The 27,529-nt window shown below is 41.1% G+C and overlaps 1 long non-coding RNA gene across 4 annotated transcripts in view; it reads right to left on the minus strand.

Annotated features, from left to right (window-relative positions):
- Positions 1-27,529, minus strand: part of LOC146972352 (uncharacterized) — a 96,028-nt gene that overhangs the window by 35,089 nt on the left and 33,410 nt on the right. For all 4 annotated transcript variants that reach the window (XR_015037870.1, XR_015037871.1, XR_015037868.1 and 1 more), the window contains exon 3: positions 11,776-11,912. This is a non-coding gene — a long non-coding RNA (uncharacterized LOC146972352). The remainder of the gene's footprint in view (positions 1-11,775; positions 11,913-27,529) is intronic.

Consider the following 27,529-nt stretch of genomic DNA (forward strand, 5'->3'; position numbering starts at 1 on the left):
AGCATGCACACACGTGCACACTCAATCAAACACACAGCTTCACGACTATATAGGTTGTTATTTTTGAGATGTCTGGACTCTGTCTTCCTCTGTGACCTCCTTAAGCTTGTGAACACACCTTCTCCTATACACAAACACACACTTGAACGAACTCTCATTCCCTGCCTGTCTCAGTGGCACTCACACACCCCGCCACCCTCACACACACACACACACACACACACACACACACACATTATTCGCCAGGCTGAAAGCTTGTCCCACTGACAGGCTATCAGTCAGGAAACAGAGGGGAGAAAAGGAGACGAGAGCAAGAGAGAGAGGTATGGTGGCTAGATTTAGCCTGTCAGTCACAAAAGGTCAAGGGTCGCGCTGAAAGCCCACTGACATGTATGCGCACACACATGCATGCATGCACTCACTCACACATACAACCGTGTTCATCAAAACAAGGTCAAAAGTGGAGGGCAGACAGCTGGCTGGGTTTACAGAGAGAAAGAACGAGAGCAGACTGCTGGGTAGTTTTACTAGCGTCTGCCCTTTAAATAGAGACTGGAAGAAAGTTTAAAGAGGGCACAAGTGAATGTTTACAGCAGGGCAGAGAGGTGCAAGCACTTATTTCAATTGTTCTGAATGAACTTAATATCGGTAACATACCCTCAAGAATTCATGGGCACGTTTTAAGGGAATAATAATAATCTGGTCAGCAAATAAAAACTCTTAAAGATCCCATAATGTAATTGGATTAAACGAGAAGTACAAACTTTTTGTTTCTATTTTTCGACACCAGTATTGGATATTTTAGGCCGCTTTTTCTGCCCTCCTTTGTAAACTGCTAAAACAGAGGAAGGAAGCAGGTAAAACGAAAAACAAAAACACTCCCTGTGCCAAGTCCTCTGTTTTTCACTTCATGTCACTGTGGCACACCTTGTAATCATCCAGATCAGTCTAGACCGGGACACGCCAATTCACCTCCTGTCTCTGGACTCAAAAAAAAAAATCCTGTCCTTTTAAGTCCACACACAGGTAATTAGTGCCTTAATGAGAAGACATGAGCAAAGAGACCTGGACAGAAATACACACACACAGACTCAAAGACAAATGGGTGTATCTGCACACTTAATCACACAAACTGCACATGTTCACAAACAATGTCATGCATTCAGACAGGTAAGGTTATACACACAGACAAGCACTTCCCCTAGACTCTCACCAACCATATGGCCTACAGGTCAAGTATTTGCACTCACAGGCTTGAGCCAAAACATGAGATGTTTATTGTGTCTGACTGCTGGAGAATGTGAATATGGAAGGAGAGGAAATACACTTAAAGCAGGTAGATGGAGATAGGATAGGATCCTGTAGTTTCTGACGGTAATGATGACTTTTACTGGTTCGTTCATTCAGTAAAGTTAATTACTTTTATATAAGTATGTTTACACACAAAGAGAATGTGACCGCTGCGTTTAACCCATCTGCGAGTCATGAATACACACACACACACACACAGGAGCAGTGGGCAGCTGCAGCACATCAACTGGGGAACAGCTGAAAGGGCTCAAGGGCACTAAAGCCTTGGATGTTGAAACCAACAAACTTTCAGCCCCAAGCCCACTTCTCTAACCTCTATGAGGTTCAAGTGTCAAACCTCAACACTTTTAAGGTGTAGGGTTTCTTGAAGACTGTGGTAGCTGTGTGCTGTTGTTTGTCAGGTACTCTGACATTGTTGCCTCATGTTTTTTTTTCAGTCAGTATTGTGTGGCTCTCTGTAGGTGGGGTTCATTGCCTTGTTCAGTGGAGCTGCATATCCCAGGTTATACTGTGGTTCCCAGATGTTTATCTGCTGACACAGAGATTCCAGAAAAGACCTAATTGATATTATATGATTTAAACATAGAAATCTGAGAAGACTTATGAAGTACACCATGGTTGAATCACCATAGAAGGCAGCAAAATGTATTTATATGAAAATATTCCAAAGGCCACTTCACATTTGTTTTGTTTTCTCAGTAGGCTTTTATTTATCTGCAGGGACCCCACATGGGGCCCACAACCCGAAGGATGGAAAAGCCCTTAATAATGTGACCATTCAGCATAAAACAAAAAAGGCTGAAAGACCGAACAACATGGGTGGTCAAGGTAGAGCAGCCAGGTGGGGTGAAAAGGAGGGCCGGAGGAAAAGAGAATGGAGACGAGCATGTGGTCAGCACAGCGGGGAAACCCAGTGGTCATTTCACCCATGGACACACACACATACACACCCCAATTGATAGACTTACTTGATAAAGTGAAAGATGCATGGTTAGCCAAACATGGAGACAAACAGTGAGGCAGGCCAGAAGCCAGATGAACAGATAAGGATGCATGCAAGGCTACAGTCACACACAGACACAGAGAGAGAGAGAGAGAGAGACACACGCTGGTCCACCTGGCAGGACAGGCTGAGTTCGGTCTGCCTGCGGGGATGATCAAGGGGTGAGCCGGGATACACAGCGATCTGTCTCATTAATGTTGTGCTGTCTGGGTCGTACATTTTTTTCACCTTTTTTTTCGCCCTCTCCCAGCTCATGTAAGAGTAATGCATTCCTTGTGATTTTATATTATCATCTAATCTCTCGACCCACCATTGATCATTGTGTGTGTCCACCAAAGGTGAATAATAAGTGAAGGTTTGTGTGTTTAAAAATTCAGCAGTGCACTGTATAAAAGTCTAGCGCTTGATGCAATATAGGTAGAGCATAGGTGAACGTGGAGGCGATGGTGGGGTTAATATTTCATTTGCAAGATCATTTATATTTTTTATAAGGCCGTGTCAAGTACACTACAAAAAACATCCATCTTAACAAGTAATATCATCTCACAATCAGCCTTGGTGAGAGGTCTGTGTGGGACCGTTTCCAATGTCGCACCTGCCTGCAACTCAGTATCTAATAAAACTCAGCCCCATCCCACAGGACGGAGAAGACACATATTGCCCTTATGGATCTTTTTAATCTAAAAAAAATGCAATTATACTTTCTCAGCTGTTTACTAACCAATGTTTTTTGTTTTGTTTTTGAAGAGAAATAGATACAATCAGATTTCAGACTAGCATTGTTTGTGTTACTGTTATCAAAATGAAACCATCTATACACAATACATAAAGTTAGGAGTTGTTCGCTAATCAGATCTGGGTGTGTAACGGTTTGTGGAAAACAATGCGTGATTGATAATTGTAATATAACATCAGTGATATGAAATTTCAGAAGATAATAATGATTCTGACTGCGAGCTCCGACCATCGTGAGAATAATTTTATTTTGGAGTCTCACAGACACGGTCTCGCAGAAAGGGAAGTGAGTTTTGGGGGCAGAGCAAGTGCACTGAGAGAAAAAAGGAACAACAAGATAAGATGCTTAAACTGAGGTGAAGACACGCCCGGTGCAATTTCAAGTTTCTTATGACCTCTGAGTTCAGGCAAGAGGATCAGCTGGGAACAAATACTGTACAGTCACAAGCACATGGCCACACACACACACAGGATCGCTTACGTTGCTTGTTAGCACGCTAATGACAAGATGCATGTTTAGGATGAATAAACATCATTTCAACTCCTTGGTTCTCTGCTCATTTGAATCCGTGGTTGATCTACACTGTTTTCATTCTGTGACGTGTTAAATGTGTTCACTTAACTTGAATTAATCCACTCTGTGTGTGTATTATGGCTCTGTGTATGTAAATGCAGCCGTGATCAAATACTTTTTAGATGCTTTGTATTTGCACTGACATCAACACTGGCTGTGAGTTTACTTGTATGGATGGAGGAAGAGATTAACACCACAGGTTAACTTTTGGAGGTGCTGGCGACGGAACAGGCAACTTAGAAAAACGCTGCGCACTGAGCTCCAAGTGCAGATTTTTATTTTTTATTTTTGTCTAAATAAAGAAAAGAAAACCCACACTTGGAGCTGAGTGTGCGGGTTTTCCTTTTTTCTAATGTACTTGTATGTATAGCACTTAACCAACTCATTCTTATAGCTGCTCCAACAAAAATGAAACGATTTGTGGAAAAAAAATAGCAGCAGCAAGATAGACACAACAAATGGGCAACTTCACAATGGCTGCTAGGTAGAGGACTGCTTTCTGTGTATTCACGTTCATCTCAGACTATAATAGTGCTTTATTATGATGAGGTGTAACAGTCCAATCTGATGGCAGTAAAAAAAAAAATCTCCACCCAGCTACATTGGGAGTGGAGAGATTGCATGCAAACGCCTTCTCTCTTGCTAAATCAGGCGAGGGGAAACGACGCATTGCACAATGGCTCTGTTGTATTATTAGCCCCTCAGAGGAAGCTACAATTGTCGTATCAGACTACCCCCCCACCCCCCCACCCCCTCCGAGGAAAAAAAAAAAGTGGAGTAAGTCTGGGAAAATATCAGCTTCCTGTCCATGACTTCAGGGTTTAGCCTGAGTAAGTGTTTGCCTCTGCCTTTCTCACTGCTTCATACACTTTCTGACCTTGTTTCTCTCTCTCTAAACCCCCCCACCCCCCCTCGCACCCACCACTTCACAGTTACTTGGCTGGCTCCTTGTTTACCCAGATCAAACTTGTCAGGGAAAGCCAAGTGAGTTTAAACAAACACATGCGCACACACTCACGCACGCATGCACAGACAGAAACACACACACACGATCAAAATTAGCTGGCATCAAGGCACCACAAAACATCACTGCTAAAACACCAACTGAACCAGTATCTGATTCTCATTCAGTACACCAGAGATTATTGCTGTAATTTATTCTGACATAAATAAATCATTCAAATCTGTGTGTGAGCATGTGTGTGCGTGTGTGTGTGTGCGCGCGTGTGTCCACATGGGAAATGAGATGGTGAGGATGTGAGCGAGGCTGAGACGGCGTGATAGTGAAATGAGAGACAGACAGCATTTCATTTGTTATCCTTATAATTATTATTATTATTATTTGCCCTAATGGTTAGATTCGGTTTCCCAAGAGCTCCTCCAACGCTCAGTGGAAGCAACAAGCCCTCGAACATGAGAGAGAGAGAGAGAGAGAGAGAGAGACGGGACATCTCCTTCCAGCTTATCTGGTTGGTAGCCAGTCTGTATCTCCCCGGGGCAGCACACACTGCCTGTCTGACCTCAGCTGAACTCAACTCAACTGCAACAGTAGTCCCAGCGCTGATGATGTGGAGCTGAGAGAGAGGGAGTTTGAAGTGAGAGAAGGCGAGTGGGAGGGAGAGAGAGAGAGAGAGAGAGAGAGATGAACTCCCTTTGCATGTTCCTGGTGAAGAGACAAAATCCAAGACACCCCCTCCATTAAACTGCTGCTTCATTAAATTACAAAAATGATTCAGTATTCAAAAATCAGTGAAACCATATGTTATCCTTTTTATTGGAGTCATGGAATTAGGCAGCACATAAAACAAAAATCCCATAAAATACTTGATGGAGAATTCATTTTAGCGAAGTGTGTCATTAAAGTTCTGGGTAAAACAGACACACACTAACTTGTGCTTGGTCAGCGATACTGAAACATGATGAAATGAAAAACGAAAGGAATAATTTGACATCTTGGGAAATCAACCCATTCACTGTCTTGCTGAGATGAGGATCGATATCCACTCCATTTAGTTTCTGTACTTTAAGTATGAAGCTATACTGTATATATCTTAGAAATCTCATTTTGTATATTCCTGATGTATATTGTAAGAGTTATTCTAATTTTATCTCATGTCCAGTGTGAAAGATGAGAATTACAGTGTAGAGACTGATTCTGCCAATGATTTACTGTCATTTGATAGTCTTTTGTCTTCTATTATTGGACTAATTTATGAGTATCCTCCTCTAAACTGCATCTCTAAAAGACTGAGTAATTCTTCCTATGAAGTCAGAGTGGAACGAGGTTAGCTAATCCCACAACACTCGGGGGGCTCCACTCCCTCAGTTATATGGATGGATTATTCAGTTTTAACACTCGGCTGCTTTGATAAAAACATCATCTTTCACCTTGCACCATCCCGACCTCATTGGCTCCAGGCCTATACCGTCAACAATTGAGCAATCCAAAGTTCTACTATTTTAATCAGTTTGAAAAACTACTGGTGTTTTTAATTACACTTATGAAGGCCAACAGCAGAATTGGTGGCACTTAAATGCCTTGACAGTTGACACTGACCCACTCCAGTAATGCTAGACAATCAACAACATACATTGCATATAAAGATGGATGTAGCCTTCATAATCTTACATATGGGAGTGGTCCTGAGGCTTAGACTGCCATCGCCTTCATAGCAGTGCATGACTCCACCAAACTTCCTGCTAATCCAAAAATGGGCGAGTGTGTGGATGTTTCAACATGTCACCCAACATGCCTACGCCTTCAATTTCACATGATAATTTGGCTTTTAAACACAAGAATCTATGGTAACTTGCTTTTTAAGACAGCCTCCAGTGGCCATTATGGGAGCAGCAGTTTTTGAAACTTCCACATCTTCTTTCTTTTCAGCCATTTGATCAACACATATGACTGGATTACCTACAACAGGACAAAAGATAATGACCAGAACTTCTCCATGAGGTTTGACCTGGATACAGTTGGTGACGAATCCCTCAAGCACACACCCTTAAGGAGAAACATCTGTCTTCTGTGAGACAAACATATGTACAGGTGAGTAAGCCTGTAATAAATCTAGATTGGTTGCATTACTGTGTTTGTCTGAAGAAGAATTGAGCTACGCACAGGCGCTGGTGTGTACATGTTGCCTGTGTCAGTGGGGTTTGTAGTGTGGTGTGGTGTTTTATTTGGTATTGTATGTAGATGGATTCTGTATTTCTGGTGAGATTGTTGTTGGTTAAAGTAACATCTGATTGATCTTGTATAGTGAGATGATGGTCACTGAACATTATAAACAACAGTAGTGTATATATAAGCAAGTATAAAGGAGGAATAAAGCACATAAAGAATATCTTGTGTTGGAAAAGTTTAATATGAAAGACAGTGAAGGCAATGAGAGAGAAATACAAGCAGAGAGAAACCTGGAAGACAGTTTTGAGATCCACAGCTGCTGTTGGAGGATGGGAGTAGGGAATGAAGAGAGGGGGGAAAGAGTGATAGGAGGGCAAGTAAGAGAGTGAGGAGCAGACGGGAAGAAAGACATGAGAGAGAGGGAGAGAGATAAGGGAGGAAAAGGGAGTGTAGGTGTTCATAGATTCCAAAGACATAGTAAGGGAAATGATGGAGTTGGCATCAGGGAGCAAAGGTAGAGAGGGGGAGTGATGAGTTTGGAGGAAGAGTTCAGCAAAGGCCTTGGATCCAATCAAAAGACTGTTTTTGATTATGTTTTTCATTTCGCCTAAAATAATGTTTCAGTAGTCACTTGCTCATAGCTAAGCACCAACCTTGATTTTTGAATGAATACGCGTGGCCCCAGACGAGCTGCTAAAGGCTTCTGCAGCTGTAGCTGGGCGAACGAAGCAGTGTGGGATTAGCTAACCTTGTCTCACTCTGGTAACCTGTGAAAAATTATTCAGTCTTTTTGCAGATGTAGTTTACAGCCGGACACTTGGGTGTTAAATATTTCTTGAGATATTTCATCCCAAAGGTGACTGAGCCAAAGACGTTTTGGTTGCATGAATGGAATTAAGCTACATTATTTATGAATCATCTGTTACTATGATTGAACTGGGGATATGGTAATAAATATTGGTAGGTTAAATCTGACAAGATTGACAAGTGAAGCAAAATGTAATATATAGAATATAAACAAAAACATACCAGAAAGATAGATAGTTGCTGTTTGTGTTTTCTAAAGAAATATTGAAATTAAGATTCAGTACTAGAGACTCTAGTGTATAGGAGTGGAAGCAGCGTACAGTATGGTATTTTTTCTTTACATCACTGTTCATAAAACTTTTATTATATGGAGAAAAAAAAGTCTTACTTTGACAACTCATTTTGACTGGAGTGGAATTCTCCTTCAAAGCTTTAAGATAAAGCTATGGGACACTGTTGCAAAAGCCAGGAGTATTGCAGCAACCATCATAAATATATGATATGATACATTACTACCACAAATTATAGCTGAAACTTTAGCCTGGCATACACTAATTCTCCTCAGACATAAAATATTGATTGCGATCGATACAGAAGTGCGAGTACAGAAAACTGTGAAACAGTAAGTTTTACAAACTGTGTGAGGTCTCAGAGGCAGCAGTGTTTACAAGGACTGAGCAAGAAGCACATGCAAAAACAAACTGCACACATATTCAGAGCTGTATGGCCTCACTTCATTACAAGTGCATACAGAAGTTCCCCACACAGCGCACATGGTCACATCAAATAGACAAAGTGAAACAAGCCTATGTGAAAAATTCCTCAGAGACATACTTGTTTTTCAGAGATGCACCAAAAGTGTTCAACAGTAGCTAAGTGTGCACATTTCCTGTGAGCACAAAAACAAAACAGAAAAAAAAGCATAACTTTCTCTTCATAAACAAATGCATCATGACGTTTCTCAAAAAGACAAACTCGTAAATACACATGAAGCCTCTGACAAATGCATAACAAAACCTGCATGTGTCAAGCCCTCGGCAAACTCATACATATATGCATAAAGGCTCTCACATGCACACACGTGCAGTGCTGCTGTCTGCCTCCCACATGTAGTGTTTGTGACGCATAGGAAAAGTCATTAGACCCGTACTTCCTCTCCAAACTGAAGAAAAAGAAGAAAAGACTGTCTTACATGAAACACACAGGAAATGTGTGGGTGACTGCCTGTTTGTACGTGTGTATGTGTACGTGTGTGTGCGGCAGTTTGTATATTTACATGTGCACATGCACGCGCGTGTTTCCCAGTCTGAAGTTCTGCCCCTAGGGCTGGTGACCAAGGTCTTGTAATTGCTTGCCTTTGATTGCTTTCATTGAGTAGACTACACCAACAATTACAACCAATTAAAACACACAGCTGAGGCTTGACTTGCTCAGCAGACAGAGTTTCATACCAGGATCATGTGGGTCCAGCATTTGTCCAAAACCTCACCCTCTAATTTCCAACTCAGATCTAATTGGGTAATATCAAAGTGCCCATTTTAATCGTGTGATGCCATACCCTTTTAGAATAATCATTTTTAAATATGCCACCAACATTAATTCAGTACATTAAAAACAGCTGTAAAGGGTTAATATACAGCATCTCCAATCAAACATAACAAGTCATTTCTACCAACATAAATTTATCATAGCACTAACTACGTCGGGTGTGTTTTATACACAAGGCAACAAAATGTAAAACATCTGAACGCATATCTGACTTTAACTACACATTTTAGCGTTTCACAAGTTTCATTTCTCTGTTCATGAAGCTACAAACACAGAGAGCTTCTGCTTTTTGATAGAACTCATGGTTATAATTGTGTAACTAATCACTTGACATATAACTGTGTGTGTGTGTGTGTGTGTGTGTGTGTGTGTGTGTGTGTGTGTCTTCCTTTTCACAAGCTTAAATTTTGCATAACGTCCAAACCAGCACTTCCTTGTGTGACTGCGCGTGGGTGCGTGTTTATCTGCATACTCAGTCAACATCAACAGTCTGTGGTGTGTCTCCTTGTATATGAATGTAGTGTATATGCATGTTGAGTAGGTGTGTGTGTGTGTGTGTGTGTTCCTCTCCAAATTGGCCCAAAGTCAGTTGAGATAAATGATCCGCCGTATCAGTTCATGAGAAAAAGTGTGAGACACAGAGAAGAGGACGAGTGAAATAGAAGCTGTTTCAAATCCAAAACAACAGTGACGGGAGGAGATGATAGAAGGAGGCAGAGGGTGAATCCTGGGGTTAGGACATCTGCTGAAGCTTCAGGAAACTCAATCACTTCATGGCTGAGAGCGGAAGAGTTACCTGTCTGCACTAAATCATGTCAGCACACACACACACGCATGCACGCACACAATGGCGTGAAGCTACAGTAGCACAGACAGGTGAAGGACGGCTTTTCTGACTTCCATTAGGACACACAAGCACACACACACACACACACACACACACACACACACACACACACTCACACATCAGTGGATTATTTGGACTCTGTGTCTTATCTCTGCCATGAACATCTGTCACCACAGCAGGGTCCAAACAGCTAATAAACATGCAAACACATGCTCATGTGCACACCTACGCACACACACACACAAACAAACACACTCACACCTCCTTCAGTCAAAATAGTTGGCTAAATTTGGCCCCCTCTCCACGTCCTACTGTTTCAGTATTTTATCACTGTCTGTCTACATACACACCTGCACCTGTACAGTCACCAGCATAGCACAGACTTCCACATCTCTAGTTTCTGTATTCACTTTTGCTTTTCATGCTCTTACATTAACATTTGATTCACGCTGGTCTTTATGAAATAAGAAACTACAATATAGTATGATGTAAGCTATCTCTGCTCTAAGATTCCCTGAGGTATAACTTTCTTACAGTAGTTCACCTCTGAATATTCCACGTGGAGCTGGAAATCCCCCCCTTACAGCAGTAGACACTAAAACATGCAGGTGTTGCAAACTGTAATCTTTAGCTTTTGAGCTTAAGGGTGAACATTTTGTACTGCACTGCTCAAAGGCAAGATTTTAGTGTTTAACTTATAATCTTAAAAATGGGTTTTTGGTGTGTGTGCGTGTGTGTGTGTGTGTGTGTGTGTGTGTGTGTGTGTGTGTTGGGGAAGGGGGGCATAATACTCATGTTGTGGGGACCTAAATCTGTTTACACAGTCACATTATGCAGAGTTAACTTCCATATGGGTTCAAAAAGCAGGTCACTATACTGTAGATGATTCAGTCTCCAGCAGATGAAATCACATCCCCATGTTGTCTACAAGTTTTAGTTATTCTCTTTGTGCAACCACAATAAATCCAACATTTCAGTAAACACTTGTCAAATACGTGACAACCATGTGTTTCCACAAACCCCCAAGATGTATTTTTAACCCGCGTTACATCCTCAAACTGTTCTACTTTCTGTTTAAAGAGGATAAGGCAATGAGGGGAGAGTTGAATTCCTATAAAACAGACTGAGAAAAACATAAACCTTTACCACACTTTCAACATTAACCTTGCATTATGTGCAATCAATGAGCTTGAATGTCAAATATATAGAAAGTTCCGTGGGGCAGCCACTTCAGGGTGCTCTCAAACTGTAGTAAAGGCCTCTTTACTTTCACATTCAGACCTGGGTTTGTGGGTTTATGAAAATAGTATGTCAACATTTTCCGTTACTAACTGTAATCAAACTGCACACGAATGAAATTAAACCGCTGTTTTTAACTCTTGGAGCACTCTTACATCTAAAATGTCAGTGTCGAGTGTGGGAAAGCTGCACGTTGCTGTATGCATAATGTAGAGGCCGTACTAACAGGCAAGCCTGTGTTGCAATTTCCCTTCTGTCAGCCACATTTGATAGTTTTGTATCTTCCAATCTAGATTATACAATAGTTAATGCTACATACATTTTTCTTGGTTCCTTATTTCACACTATGTGGTCTGGTAGGGGGAAAAAATGCTACCATTAAATTACTCCAGCGTTGCTCATTATCAGGCATTTCTCTAAGCCATTGCTAAATTACATGTATATTCATAATTTTCTATATGTTTTTTATGCATTCAATATTACCATCTAATTACATCATAAACACAGGGAGCTCAGTAGCTGTAATTTAAAAAGGTTATTAGTGTATATTGCCAGTAAAAAAACATATTAGCGTAGTTCCTTACCTTGGCAATCCAATTCCCCTGAACATTCCCCTTGTAGAGGTCTAGAGCCAGGGAGGATTCCTCCACTGTTAATTAAACTGTCTGTCTTGGAGAGAATTAAGGTCGTGATCTCCCAGACCTCACCACTCCCACACTCCCTGAGAAGAAAGGAGAGAAGAAAAGAGACTTAATGAAGGAATAAAAGGATGAAATGACTTAATGAACCGCCTAACGAGGCCTGCGGCCGTTTAATAAGGGCTTATTAAAGCTTAATTAGAGCAATAATCCAGCTTGTTTGGAGTCATTCAGTGTTGACTTGTGGCTGATTGTGTTTTTATGATAACTGGATAAACAAGGAAGCGCTGACATACCGCAGGAAGGAAGACAACTTTGACAGCGCCCGTGTGCGCGTGTGTGCAAATACAGTATGTGTGTGATTGTTTGTGTCCCACAAAAAGAGGACTCCAAGGTGAGAGCATCAGGTGACTTTCAAATCACACAGAGTTTGTTTGTTTTACACCAATCATCCCATTCAAACACTCTGCCAATAACCATGTTGCTCCATGGATCTATGATGACTGGATTGTCAGCCGGCTCAGGCTTTGTCATGTTAAATCCTCACTTTCTTATGAAAAAACTAATAATTTTACTAATGCGTGCTGCACGCTGTTGATATATCCTTTAGTTTTTCACTTACTTAATAATTTACAGACTAATTACATAACTGTCAGACGCTCAGACCCGACTGTAAGATTGTGCTTTCTAAAACCATATACCAAAGCTGCTTCATGGACTAGCAAATGAGTCACGTGGTTTGTGTTACTCAAATGATTCAGTTGTTATTCGCCCTTCCTCACTGATTGAAACACAACACACAGTGTTTCCTCTATAGGCATCATCATGACTCACGTGAGTCAGAGACCAAGCTGCATTGTGCCTGGGAGAGTGTAAGGTATACAGACCACTTGGGGCTTCAGATTTTCATTATTTAGACAGTGACGCCATCACCCCTTAGAGGACTGATTCAACCACACAGAGTGCTGTATCCTACTGGTATGCCAAGCTCTGCTCTCATTATATGCCTCTCTGTACTGTGATTCATTTTATATCAGTGATTCAGATTGTTAATGCCCGCAGGCTCTTATATTGAGTTACCAAAACCTTGTGGTCCCAACAATGAAAAGACTTACTCATTCTTCTTCCTGATCATGTGAGAACCTCAGATGACCCTGCTAAACAATACCACACAGTACGATTATGGCATGTTGATTCAGATGAATATAAATGTGGCCACTCAGGACTGTACATGCCCAACGCTGAGACAGATGTTGTATTGTATATAATATAATGATATACTGTGGAATAGTGTGTGAAAAGGACAAAGTAATACCAGTTCATCATGCTCATCAGTAGACGCATAATTAGGACTTGGATCAAAATGCAGGTATTTTCTCAAACATACAGACTCATGAATGTTACAGCGATGACTCTTGACTTGACTTTTGAACAATGATCCAGTCCCAGAGTGTTAATGGAGTAAATTACATATCAAACATTTTCTGAACTTGTGTGTGGTGGAGGGGGGCTGACTGGAGTGACTAGAAAGTGGAAATCATTATCATTAATCATTAGTATATATATATCTCTCTTTTGAACCCGACAAATTAGACAAAATCAGCGTTTTACTTGAGTGTTAATCTGCCATTAAGAACTGGACGGCTAGTAAATGTCCTTCATCTTAATTGCAGACAAGACGGAGGTTCTTCTTGTTGCTGCTGATCCCATCGTCTCCAAGGTGGCAGACCACATGGGGGCTCTAGGCTGTAATACTCACTCCAGCTTGAGAAATCTCTGTGTCATTTTTGACCAAAACCTGGACAAACACATCAAGCCCATGTCCTGCACCTGTTTTTTTCCCACCAAGATCCATTGTCTCACACAGAACTCGAACTGGCTGTCCACGCTTTTATTTTATCCAGACTGGACTATTGTAACTCACTTTTCACCTGCCTCAATAAATCATCTCTGGACGGCTTACAACGGGTACAGAACGCCGCAGCCAGGCTGTTAACACGGTCACGGAAGTCTTGCCACATCACCCCCATCCCGCGCTCCCTGCACTGGCTCCCTGTGGCTTTCAGATACCAATTCAAGGTCCTGGTGATCACCTTCAGTGCCCTGCATGGGGTAGCCCCCCCGTGCCCCCCATTCCCCATACATCTCTGACCTTCTCCAGCCCTATGCCACCAGCCGGTCTCCAAGGTCCTTCAACTGTTGTACCCCGGACCAGACTAAAGACAAAAGGCGACCGTGCCTTTCAAACTGTGGCCCTTAGGCTCTGTAATGCTCTCCCCTCAGTCTTTAGAGCCTTTGCCTCAGTGGACATTTTCAAAGCACTGCTAAAAACCAGATTTCGTTCGAATAGCCAGATATCGGCATGTGCACGGTTACCAGAGTACTCGAGTACCCGAATAGGAAATCTGCTAATCGGTTACGAATAATCCCCTCCGAGGCAGCAATCTCTACTCTTATTAACCACCTGATATTTTGTCTGACGACGCTGTGTGTCAGTAATGTGCTCTGTCTGACGGACAAAGCGCATTTGAGTCATTAGATTTTTATTAAAGTAATCGGTTACTCGAGTAAGTAAGTAAGTTAGAAAATTACTCAAAATGCCCATAGTGTTTACACATGTATGGTGTTTTTTTTGTTTTTTTTACTATGTCTGCACTTTGTTCATCGTTGCCTTGTTATCCTCTTGTTTTATTTATTCACTGTGAAGCACTTTGTGGCTCTGTGCTGTGAAAGGTGCAATAGAAATAAAGAATTACTTACTTACTGTCAATCAAGCTTCCAACTGTTTCTCTTTAAGCCTTAATATCTTTTTTAATAGGACTCTTTTTTTTCCAAATCCTCACAGACTCTGACATTAGAAGAAATAAAATTAGATGCTGAGAGTGGGACCATGTGATATGACTTCATCAAGACAGAAGCAGCAATCTGTTTTCTCAGAATCAGCATCTAGAGGTCATTGGAGGAACTGCAGCCAGGGAGAGGGTTAGGTAAGGAGCAGAGTGAGTAAAAATGTAAACTCACAGACACGTGTGCTAAGTAAATACAGACACTGACACATCTTTAGTATATTCTATACTTTGTGTATGAGCCGCAGGGAAGTTTTGAATGTACACACACACACACACCACTGATGCAATAACTGATGCATAGAGCTTGATTTGAGCAAGATGACATCACCTAGCTGTCAGCCCTCTGTAGACACACACCCCCAGTTGATGTAGCTGTGTGCGTGTGTGTGCGTGTGTTTGTACATGAATGAGTGTGACTCTGGCATTTCTGGCCCTTTCACATTTTTCCTGTGGCACATCATCTACCACAAATACACACACAGACACACACACACACACTGTGGTCATCATTTCCCACCGTACTGTCACTTTCAGGGTGCTAATTCACCAGAGCTTTACACACAACTATTTAAGTCAGGTAGCATTTACCCAGCCAGAGGGATTTAATTCATTTTGCCTGTAGCGCTTTTGGCTTAGTAGTGTTCATATCCGAACATGATGGGTTTTAGGTTTTTAACCTTGAGCGCTCCAGTATGGTTATGATGTTGAAACGTTTTCAACATCTCAATGATGATATTCCCACATCCTGATGTCTTGGAAAATGTCACCTCAGTCTTAAAAAGACAGAATATCCCACATGCTGCACTTGCTCAGTGTCACATTTTATTGACCTTGTAAGGTCTACAGAGACCGAAACATTAAGCTCATCAATAAATTGTGACGCTGACCAAGAGCAGTGTGTGGGATATTTTTAAAAACCTTCTCATTTCCTCTTTTTTACATCAGTGTCAAGTTTTACACTGCGCTCCCACTGTCTGGGAAATTATGTCATTTAGCCTGGGGGCAGATTGAAGTCACACTCTAGAGTGTTATTAAATGATTTTAGGCATCACAGTGTAGATACGCTTAGAGTATCGCACATGTGACTGCATTTCATGAGGAAGGTTTGAACCCTCACAGTCACAGTTCATGGACCATGTCTCTGGCAAGTCTGCCGCTCTGCTAAAACACTCGAATCCCCTCCATTTATTTCCAGAACGCCAAACAGCTGACGATTCCTGCAGAAGGGCCAACGATTTCCATTGTTGTCATACATTTCCCACTTTTCCACACATATGTCAATTTTATGTCAGAGGATTAGGGATGCCAGTTATTGTTCAGCAGCATGAGAATGATGTCAACTTTCCTACAGGGCCTTTTCTGTGAGATGTAAGACAGCAAAGCAGCTGACAATTCCTGCAAAGACGCCAACACATCACATCATTTACAAAACTACTTCCCTGCTCCTCAGCTCTGTCAGTCGTACACTGGAGACTTATAGAAGGGGAGTGGTGGGAGGGGGGGTAAAGAGTGATGTCATGTTTCCAGCAGCGCTTCAAATCTCAAAGTTATAATGCTAGTGTACTGAGCTGATGATGATGGTGCTGGTCAGAGCAGTGGTCATGGTGGTGATAGCGAGGATGATGTAATCTTCCCCAAAGCCTTTTCGCTTTCAGTTTAACAGCATGAACGGTTTACCACTTCTCTATTGGTCGTGCTGTTGAGGAGGAACCAGCTGATTTACCTCTTTTAATAAAAAAAAAACATGGTTGGGTGGAGGAGGCACCACGACTCTTAATGTCCTCATTAATGTGCCTATTAATATTAATATCATTAATGTACCATAAATCGGAGGGGAAATTAAGTTTACTTTGAATTATTACACAATGTCTCGGTTTTATAATGTTCACCAGAAATTAGAACCCACTATCAAAAATCTAATATTTTTAAGCACCCTCAAATTATAAAAAATAATTGTAATCTGAAGACCTAAAATATTTAGTAAGTTGATCATATAATAAAGTCTAACACATAAATTGATATGCCATTACACTACTGAGCTTTAGCCTTTAATTAAAACTCATTTTTGCTCTGGCGGTATAAATACAGTAAGTTATCTTATCTATTAACTCCACCTTGCTGTATTACATCATCTGATAACTCCTATGATAGAGACCCATGTTGAAACACTCCTCTCATGACAAAGTGTTGCTAAAATGGAATCAGGCACTAATAGTGTTGTTTTTCCTGAATGGCGGCCTCCACATCCTCTTGTGAAGTCTAAACTGTGGGCTCTAGTTCTGAAGAGGCAGTCCCTCCTCTATTGCCCTACTCAGCAATGATGAGACACTGCGGTCGCTGTTTGTCTTCTTGTCAAAAGCAATTACTTCAACATGCTCAAGTTTCTAATGTGAGCGAATTACAGTGTATCATCATCCCCTGCTCCAGGAAAACTGCAGCCATCATTATTTCCATTGTTTTCAATCTTTCTAAACGTTCACTTATTTCTAAAGATCCCCTGTTATTTTTCTGTTCCACCCCTGTGTGCCCGTACTGAACCATAAATTATGTCACTCTGCCACTGGGCTTCTTGCTCATTATGACTAAACTGATAACACATGCAGGGGCGCTTTAACTGTTAAAACATCTCTGCACCAAACAGCTGACTATGCCAGAGCTTTTAAAGGGCTAGCACATGTTAAAATCAATTTGAAGCTAAAAAAAAATCAATTCTTTCTGCCATGTCGTAGTAAAACACATCAATATAGGCCAGAATGTCAACATTACTTTCATATTGTAAAGGTTGCTACTGTTTCAAGCCTAAGAGCTTCAAAGCTCCTCCTGGAATTCAAATTTAACACACTCTGGTTCACATATTGGACTTTTCATCCCACCTTTGGTCTCCAGCACATTAAACCAACCAATATAATATAGTGTTAAACCTGTCTGAACGGTGCACAGAGAAGCAACAGCTGTGGGCATCGCTATCTTTGTTTATTTTCACTGGTTTTAGTTGTTTTCAACAATCTCTCCCATTTCCTACATTTTCCCAGTTACACCCCTGTGTGTTAAAACTATATCTAGTTTTACACAGGGCATGATGTCATTCTGCCTGCGGGGTTTTCCCACATTCATGGCTCAGCTGATAACACATGTGGTGGAGAACTGTTAAAACACATGGGTGTGTAGAAGTTTTAAACTCCTAACCCAAATGAACCCTCCCTGAGAAACGGAGAGGGGAGGGGAGGGGAGGGGAGGGGATTTGGCAAAGAAAACAGGGCCTTTTTCCCCCCCTACCAGCAAGCAGCAGCTTTAATGCTCATCTAGGTTGTGATTACCTTGGCTGGATACAGTCACCCAGCCCATGTTGATGCAGACAGGCAACAGCTGTGCCTCACTCCATAAAACCTCCAAAAAATCATTTCATACTGCACCCATTCCCTTCACCTTGCTGATTTACACTGCAAACTCCACTTTAACACGTCTGCAATGTGCAGTCTTTTTCCGTGGGTGTTGAATTCCACATACTCCGGCGCATGAGAGGTTTCCAACATAAGCATATACACTGTAGCTGCACACTGCTGTACGAACCCAAGACCATATATCACCAAAATCCCAGTGAGAAGTCAAAATGCTGTCCCTCGGTTAATCTGTGCTCTGAGTTAACAAAAGTCGACTCTCCATTCACACGGGGATGATTTTTGGGATAACATCTGACTCAGTCATGTAAGTCAGCTGTAAATTCATGCTGAGTTTGGCTGTGGGGGTGGGGGGGGTTCACTCTGACATGAACTCCAGTCCCACTGGGGCACTCACAGGATAAGCTCAGCTGATATGGGCCCTGGAGAGGAAGCTGGACTTGTTTATGAAGGAAATGACATCACTGGGCTCGGATCAGACAATGAGCTCATGCTGACAAGATAATGGCTGAGAGGGAGAGAGAGAGAGAGAGCTGTGTTTTCTTTGGCTTCAAGAGTCGGGGGTAGATGAAGGGTGAACAAGTGCACCATGGTTATTTTAAACACAGTCACAGTCTGGTGCTTCTTAAATTTGCTAAATGGCTTCCGAGCAAATTTGGCTAATTTTCATTCGATAGCATTAGATTAATGGATTTCCTCTTAAGATGCTGGTCAAGAAGAAATATTCGGTCTAAAAGGCGACTCAGGAATTTGTTGCACCAGTTGCATTGCGGTACAGATTGCACATTTACATGATGTTGGAAGATGTATTATGACACGAGGAAATAAAATTCAGTGTTTCCTCAGCAGACCTTCTATACTGGAAGCATAAATGCGACAGGTGGTAAAGATTTATTAGTGGTGTGTGAAACAGTACAACCTGTGTGTGTCAGAGCTTGAGATTTCTGATGTTGCTCTTGGATTGAATCGACATAATGAGCAATGGAAAGATGGAAATATATTCTATTCACATTTAAGAGTTTGAACAAGATCTGCTTTGGAATTTCAATGATCGTCTTTGAGGTGCATTTAATTTTCCTGGGTAACCTTGACTCCTGAGGGATTTAGATGAACAAGAGTTTTATGTTGTGTAAAAAAAAATATTAAAAGATAAACAACCTATTTCTGCTTTTGCATTGTACAGGTCTTTTCTTTTAATTTTGCTGTTTGCCTATTCACTCACACAAGGGACCATTACAACTTTCCAAAACAACATTCTGTTGCTCTGCACTTTCTATAAACTGCTCTGCGACGACCTCTAATTGTCCTGGGGATTGGGACAGCATGATTGAAAATAAAAACCCTTCACGCCAAAAAAACGACTAGAGGGGGTTTGGAGGAGCTGTTGGACCTCCCAAGAGCAGAGCTGGACTAAAGCCCAAAAACAAAGCTTGTTGCTGGGTTAAGGATCTTAGAATATACCCTGGATTATGGAGCCAGAGAGCCAGAACATGCCTGGGGACAGAGGTGGAAAACTAATACTGATTTTGGCCAAATAAAGATACTGTTTTTTTCTTCTTCTTCTTTTTGAGACAGTTTGTTCACTGTTGTTGGATAGTGACAGTAGACAGGGGATAAGAATAATGTATTATAACAGGGTAGTCCCATCCAGACAGATGTTTTATTATTTTATATCTGTTTTATTATGATTATTCATATTATAAATAACGAGTGGGTCTTCATAATTATGGTTATTGCTGTTACCATGCACTTAGCTCTTTTGGCGAGTGAAATATGTCTTACAGGAGATGGAAGGAAATACTAAGCAAATACCTTTTGGGTATTAAGGTTATGAGATTTCATTAAAGTAATGGCCACTATGGGGACTGGCAGTTACAGTAACAGTGCATTCTTATGGCCATGCACACGCAAGTAAGGTTCAGGGAAGTGGATCCATCAAACAAGTAAACAACAGCACTTAATCATATAATAACTCCTGGGTTGTGCTGCACATAGTAGACAGTTGTTACTGTAATACAGCAAGGGTATCTAAAGGTTGATTTTTTTTCTTTCTTTTTTTTTGTAGGTAGGATACTTTAACTTAAAATTGTGAGCCAAAGTATTTCAAACAAAATAATACTGTGTATTTGTAATGAAAACATTCTTAAAACCCTGTCAAGGATTATCTCTTCAGGTCTTACGACAAAGAAGTAGAGGGAGTTGATTTACACAGACAGAATGGTCCCATCTGGCCTGATTAACATACAACATTGCTAATGCTAACTTTTAATGGTGTGATCATCTCTCACACTCATTTTCACTGAATCCTTAATGCGAAATTAGCATATTAGAACAACATATTGTCTGTCACTAGCTCAGGGGCCTGATGCAAGGTGGTGTCAGATTCCATTTTTGTCCTCAGCTACGGTTTGAACAGTCAACAGCAGTTTTCATTCAGACGTGCAGAAATAAACATTATGTATAATGTAAAAACATGTCTCCTTGCATGAGAATGTAATTTGATTTATTGCATGTTTTCACAAGACGTCTAACACAATTGTCAAAGTCAATCAAACCAGTGATGCGTGACAGAGTTTTTTTTTTTTTTTTTTTCTTAGCAGCTGTCATTAATGTGTATCCAGGTGAAGTCATTTCATTACCTCTGTGTTCTGCTCAATATGTCCAGTCGCATCTAAATGCATTTTGAGTGAATTACACTAGGTCTTGCTGTTAACACACACACACACGCAAAAAAAAAGAAAAAATCATGCATCATCACCAAGTGCTCTTTAATTCAGGGAAACACATTTTTCAAAAGCACTGAACTTTCCAGGAAAAGTATGATGTTACATTTGAAATCTAATCATTGAAATGCATGTGTCGCACAGGCTGCAGTCTCTCACTGATCCGCCCCCTACACACCCACCTGGGTCTCCACACACATCAAAACACTGTCCTCTGCAGAATCTGTCGCACTAATAAGTCACAGCGTCTCTTCATGCACGGAAGAGGAAACATAAAATAAAAATGCAAACGCCGGCAACAGCCTTTTAATGTTGCTATAAATCAAGAAGGACCATCAAAGCTGGCTGGTAGATGTAGTGGAATAACTCCCTCTGTTAGCACACACGCACGCACACACATGCACACATGCACACATACACATAGATAGATAGAGAGATAGATAGATAGATAGATAGATAGATAGATAGATAGATAGATAGATAGATAGATAGATAGATAGATAGATAGATAGATAGATAGATAGATAGATAATGAGAGCTCTAGTGTCACATATGCACAGGCCTCAGACCACCTCTGGAGCCAATAATAACTATGACTATGAAAGCAGAGACAGGCTTTCTTTTCAGCCCAGGGAAAGAGGGAGGGAGACAGAGTGAGAAAGAGATAGGAGAGCACAAGACAGGTGGGGAAAGGGAGAGAGGAGGAGGGAGCCTACATATTTCACCCCCATTCACCTGCTGACATGGCCTCTCAAAGAAACCTTTCATTAGACCTTCAGAAGAGTCAGCTTAGTCCGTCCAATGCCGTCAATTTAGTTGTCATATTACACCGGCTCACTTTCTGCTCTTTCATCTAAAGGATTTTTCATCTCATGATTTTCATATGGGAGGATTGGCAAAAGAGGTGTACGTGGGGGGAAAACCTCAGAAGTCGAACCATCTAATACATCAGCTAAGTGATTTAAGGTTTGCATGGTTAACCTGCACACACCTGAATCCACCCCAGCAGAAAGAAAAGGTGCTTAAGGAAGTGACACCTTGAAAGGGAGCGTTTCAGCTATTCATCGCTTGGAAAATGGTGTCTGTGTTACTTTAGCTTTTATCACTCAGGCATATTTTGATCTAATATAATCTTCTACTCTTGGCAAAACAGCTTAAAACACCTCTGCATGCAGTGTTTCCTTAATTGTGTTCCAGGGCTTAAAATGGGCCATGACCCATATTTTATTCAGGCTTTTTTTTTTTTTTTTTTAAGGTTTGACAAAGGGCCAAGCAGCCACGGTTCATTACAGCGTTGAACAGACTTTTTGGGATTTGGGTGGGGCGAGACTCAATCTCTCTTGGCTGAGTTCAGCTTTGCTGCAGATATGTGTGGTTCACATATGGGATCTCAATGGGTCCTTTCAGAAGGTGATAATTTAGTCTGCCAACACCTCTTCTAAATCATTAACTTAAAGGAAAGTTAGCCAAGGCTGCTTATTTTTTCACATAGTTGTGCAGTGAGAGGAATGCTCAGAGCCGAGAGAGAGAGAGAGAGAGAGAGAGTGAGAGAAGTACACAGACGGAGAGTGACTCTCAAAGCTCTCACCTTAAAATAGAGCACATCAATAACATGCTGATGTTGATGTAAGACTTGAGAGGATTGGCTGATTTAACTTTCCACAGATCAGGCTCAAACTCGCCTCCTGTCTCTGGCAAAAGTGTTTCAGGCCACCCACAGATCATATAGAGGCTCTATACACTCTGCAGCTAAAGAGGGGTGTCAGCAACTTCTCCTACTATCCTGCTGCCTCTCTTTCTCTGCTTCATTCCACCTTAACCCGTCTGCTCGCTGACCTTCAGAGTTGCATATGATATAGTCATTAATGAAAGCAAACTGCAAAAACCACCTATGTGCAAAAAACGACTCATAGGCTCTGCAGCGTAGCTATTAAAAATATCTGTTTTCTCTCTCTCACCCTCTTGCTTTCGCTCCCTCTTCCCCTCTTTCTCTCTTTCTCTTTCTTTTCCTTAACCTACATGCCAGACTCCAGTTTTCAAAGAGCTGCCCACCTGTGACCAATTTCAACCCAGAAGGCAAAGTGGGCATGACATGCAAAGAAAACAAGGTAAAAGAGCGAGGGGACAGGGTGGGCACACCCACTATTTGTATGCACGCAACCACACACACACACACACACACACACACACAAACACACACAGAGAGAGAGAGAGAGAGAGACTTAGTGCACTGTTTTTGTTCAAGTTGAACAAAGTTGACAACCCAAGACAGTAAAACTTCATGACCACACTGTTTTTCTGGGCTCTGGTTTGTGCCATTATCAAAGATTCATACTCTAACAACTGAACAACTGTGGCTCAGCTTTAACTGGTAAAAACAGTAACTGTCATGCAAGCAATGTCATTTAAAAGGACAAATGTGAAGCAAAGATAGTAGCAGAACATCTTTTTATTATTACTTAACTATTATTATTACAGTATCTTAGGTCCAATTAACCTAAAAGATGGCAAAGTTTAACATGCACTGGCTATTTTTTCATGTTTATTGTCATGGTGATAGGCAGCAAAAAATAAGACAAGGAATAAAAAAGGGAAATAATATTTAATGAAATGTGACACCACAAGTCACCTTTATTGCTGTGATCAACAATAGGGTGATATCATTTTTAATAATGATAATTAAAGTTTTTCCTTTTCTGTTTTAGAGTTGAGTTTTAATGCAGCAGCTTTGCCTCATTCCATGGCACTGTGTTATTATTATCACTATTATTGTTATTGGAAAGGTGCCAGGGTTACAGCATGTCACTCATGGCAGGATTTAATCATAAGCTTGAATAAATAACTTGCGGACACAGCGCATAAGCAAAATCTAAACTCCATCCTAATCATTTATTAGTTATGCAGAGGTAATGTTGAAGAGCAAAAAGGCAATGAAGGGTTATATCGAGTTGCCCTCTTCCTATCCCCACCTCAGTAGTGTTATTCTGTAGCAAAGCTTGACCTCTGACCTCAATAAAAACACAACATGCCCACAGGGATCAATGGAGCATCATATTATCACTTATTACTACACGTTCAAACATCAGACTTGTTTGAAAGGAGCCTTACGATGTGAGTTTAAGTTAGTGAATTTTGGAGTTTAATTAAAGCTTATCTTTCTTAAAGGCATTTATACAGAGACTCGTCATCACCATCTAATGTGTTTTACTTTTGCATCATATCCTTCACTGTGACTCCATTAAACTTAGACATGTTGTTTTTCATGTGTTTTCTATCAAAGCTGTTGAACCAAACTTTCTGTATCAGTGGTGCAAAGACTTCTGTAGCCCGTGAGTCTCACATTACAGAATCACATCATGCATTTATTTCCGTTCAGATGAGCTTGATCAAATCCCATAATCTCAACGGACGCAATCCGGAGCTGTGAGGGGGTTTCGGTGTCGCAAAACTGCACACACTTACAGACGTTCATCCACAGACACACAAATTGATGAAAAACGAAAAACCCAACATGCAGGCAAACACACACTCACATACATGCAGACAGATACAAGCAAACACATGCACAGTTTGGCCACCCAGGACGAGAAAGAGCAAGAGAAGAGAGAGAGAGAGAGAGAGAGAGAGAGATGGAAACTTTAACTGTGTTTATAGCCTAACTGGATTATAGGCTAGAGAGAGGGAGAGAGGGAAAAAGAGAGCAGTTTCAGTTGCTCAGCTGTAAATAATTAAACTGCAGCCTCCCTGATACCCCCCTCCACCTCCACCCCCAAACACAGACACACATTCACAGTACCCTCTATTATCTTTATTATAACTTCCCTTCCTGATATAGATTAGTTGTCGATTTTACAGAGAACAAGCACAGCAGGCCTGTCTTGTTAAAGTACAGATGTGTGTGTATGTGTGTAGTTACTGAGCTATGTCAGGTAGAAAGGAATGCCTCTCATAGCAGGTTCCACCACTCTTCTGTGTGACACAGACACACACACACACACACACACACACATACAGTACAGGCAGTCACCACTCACATCTCTTTCTAACAATGTTGCAGTGTTTGCAAATACTTTGATTTCTCAGTCATCTCACCACCGTCCTGACATGTGGTAATTTACGGCTCAGTTTTTGAAAGTTAAGAAAATCTATACGACTGTTTTATTATAGCTTTATTATAAAATAGCTTCTTTTTTTAATATATATCTGGACCAAACAAAACTCTCTCGTTGTTGCCTTTGAAAAGTATGAATCTGCTCCCAGTCGAAGACTCCAGCTTCAACTTTAAAAGGCTGTCAGTTTTCAAAGGTGGCAGGAGAGGATAAAAAATGGGTACATTAATTGCTCTGGAAAAACTTTCCATGCAAAGTTGCATGCAGTGTAAAACTAGTGAAGCTCACCAAAGCTGTGCTGACACAGGGCAGGGGGGAATAGACATGTTGTTGGATTAGAGGTCAGTAACCTTCCCCTACTAAATCAGTTTTGGCTGCAACAAAAATCATTTTTGAAAAGTTTGAAAGCCACTGTGCGTAAAAGTCAGCTGCAAACCATTTACTGTGGAGGCTGCAGACTAGCTGCCAAGTCTTAAACAGCATGTCTTATTGGCAGAGCTAACACAGCTGAAAGCCTTATAGATGAAAGACTTATACTGTACAAGGCCTAAGGCTCATAAAAAGCATTTATAGTGTGAACAAGGCTAGGGAGATTACCTCTGAAGAGTAATCTATTACAGATTACCTGATCAAAACCCTAATCATTGAGGCATTTCTTTGGGACTTTACTTATCGTCCGGGAAGATAAAGACTTGCTTCTCTCAGCTGTGGTACTGGGCCAAAATATGAACCCACTCATAGATTTGAATGATTCTCCACATGACAAATGACAAACGCTGACAGGTTTTAATGAGCCTGAGGGCCAGTGTGAGGGGGAACAGAAGAGATGCAGATGAAGTGAAGTGACAACACTTCAATTGAAAATGCAAATGTTGCATTTCTCAAAACTACATTTCACCGGAAATGTTGTAATAGCTTTGAATGACACACGCTGTAGAGGTGTTTCAGTTTTTATTAGTTGCTCAGGAGACTATCATCCCAGAAGAGCATCCCATCTAAGCAGCTGCCTCTTCCCTTTGAATAAAAAGCTCATAATAAGACAAGAGTTGTAGAATAGTTCAAATGTTGATCTTTTAATATTCTCAACGTGTCCTTGCTCAGCTGCTTGTTTTGGAAGCTTTCTCAATTTTTTAAGGCACCAAACCAGCATAAACCTCATACACCTCACCCACACACCTAGCAATTACACACACACACACACACACACACACACTTGCCGTTTCCTGAGTAGTCTGCCAAGCGATGCAGGTCCTGAGCCAAGGATTTGCACTGCTAGGGTTAAGGGTTCAGTGCACGTCAGATGTGCAGTTCACTAGAAATTTTAAGACAACACACACACACATACGCACGCACATCAGCCACACAAGTGTTATCTACTCTCAAAACTTTAAAGACTTGACTCTTGCGTACTCTGACACTGTATCATTTCACTCCTCTGTTACACCCAATAAATCAGCTAACATCCATCTTAACTTGATGCCTCACTGTATTGTACAGTCTTCCTCCTTTCCTCTGTATTTTCTAATCAAACAGATGGAAATACACTCAAGTGAACGTCAGAACACACAGCTCACCTACTATCCCATGTGACAAACGGGTATTTCAGGATTTGACAAACTTGCATCACCGCCTTTTTTATCTTATTGATTTCTATTTTCCTCACCTGTTGTTATTCTTTTATCCCTCCTTTCTCTCTTTTCTTAACTGTCCCTTGATTCCTCATCTCACCCATCTTCTTTCTGCTTTGAATTCCACTTTGTGTTCATCTCCTCTCCTCCTGTTCCTTTAATTACACCCTGTTCCTTTCCTAACTCCTCTTCTCTTATCTTGACTTCTATTGTAATTCTACATATTAGTGCGTGGGTTAGGAGGACACAGCAAGAGGTGGATAAAGGGATATAAATTATAGGAGAAGGTGCAAAAAACAAAGCAGAACTAAATGGAAACTGTCTGTTTCTGTCAGTTGTCACCTTAGAGAATGTGCCCCTGTCCACTCTGGATGACCAAGTCAAGACACTGAATAATGTAAGATATATTCACAGTCTAAAGATATCCTGGCAACACTGAACTCAGGAGACACAGATATATTTTGGCTGGATTGCAACAGTGGAGCCAGTCCTATGAATGTAGCTGACTGACTGAGTGATGAAGTTACACTATTGGCTAATTGGCTCAGTGAGTCTTAGATTAACTCTGGTTATTTCTCTTTTAGAAAATTTAGGGTGAACATGTTGCCAATTTAGCACCTTAACTGCCTTTTGAGACCTCTTAAGCAATCTCTTTTCTAAAAAGCACTGCAGAAACACTTCTCAAACTAATTACTCAACAGCTGAAATGAATGAGCTTCTAACTTTTTCTCTGAGTGACTATTATACAAGGAGACATAACTCAAGTTGCAGCGCAGCAATTGTCTTTAACTTATGTGTTTGGTGATTTTGTTGCATGTTGTTGTTATAAAAAACAGGATTTCAGCAGCAGAGCAGCAGCTTGGAAATGAGTTGGAAGTGGCTGCTGGTTAATATGTTGTCTTAATGGGCCACATTTCAGACACTCTTTCATTTTTGTTCCATCTGACAACAGAAAGAGAAAGAATGTCAATGAAAATAGCTTTGTTGGAAAGT

The sequence above is a fragment of the Trachurus japonicus genome, chromosome 16 (assembly GCF_045865225.1).
Source record: "Trachurus japonicus isolate A0001 chromosome 16, Traja_1.0".
NCBI lineage: Eukaryota > Metazoa > Chordata > Actinopteri > Carangiformes > Carangidae > Trachurus > Trachurus japonicus.